The sequence below is a fragment of the Myotis brandtii genome, unplaced genomic scaffold (genome assembly GCF_000412655.1).
Source record: "Myotis brandtii unplaced genomic scaffold, ASM41265v1 scaffold143, whole genome shotgun sequence".
Classification (NCBI taxonomy): domain Eukaryota; kingdom Metazoa; phylum Chordata; class Mammalia; order Chiroptera; family Vespertilionidae; genus Myotis; species Myotis brandtii.
This window is the reverse complement of record NW_005355115.1, coordinates 917,606-918,251: the sequence shown is the minus strand read 5'-3', so window position 1 is coordinate 918,251 and position 646 is coordinate 917,606. Positions and strand designations below refer to the sequence as shown.

Sequence of the window (646 nt, the reverse complement as noted above, 5' to 3'; positions counted from 1 at the left end):
GGGGAGGTGGCCCTGGTTAGAACACATAGCACTAAGAAGGGGAGCAATCATATTAAGAACAGTATGCCATATACGCCAGGTCCCTTGGAACATATGCTGTGCAGATGTTTCTTCCCTGCAGTGACTGTGTCAAGCAGCAAGGATGGACCGGCTTCCGGCAATTATTATCTTTATCACTTGCTGTAAGCAATCCTGGGATACCCAGGACAGATTTGTGGGGCAGGTGCTTCAGATTCTGCAGTGGGAACACAAAATATAAAGAGGGCACTTCCTGGCCAGTGTAGCTCAGTTGGTAGGGCATCATCCCATGCACTGAAAGGTTGCCTGTTGGATTCCTAGTCAAGGCACATGTTGGGGTTGCTGGCTTGATCCCTGGTGGGATTGGCAGGAGGCAGCCGATCAATGTTCAGCTCTGGCATCAATCTTTTTCTCTCTCCCTCTCTCTTCCTCTTTCTTTCTAAAAATAAATTTTAAAATCTTTTTTTTAAAAAAAGAGGGCATGACCAGCTGGCATGGGTCAGTGGTTGAGCGTCAACCTATGAACCAGAAGGTCAAGGTTCAATTCCTGGTCAGGGTACATGCCTGGGTTGTGGGCTTCATCCCCAGTGTAGGGTGTGCAGGAGGCAGACAATCAATGATTATCTCT

General features: G+C 47.8%; 1 protein-coding gene across 1 annotated transcript in view; it reads left to right on the top strand.

The window, feature by feature from the left end:
- Positions 1-646, top strand: part of MEP1A (meprin A, alpha (PABA peptide hydrolase)) — a 32,544-nt gene that overhangs the window by 13,886 nt on the left and 18,012 nt on the right.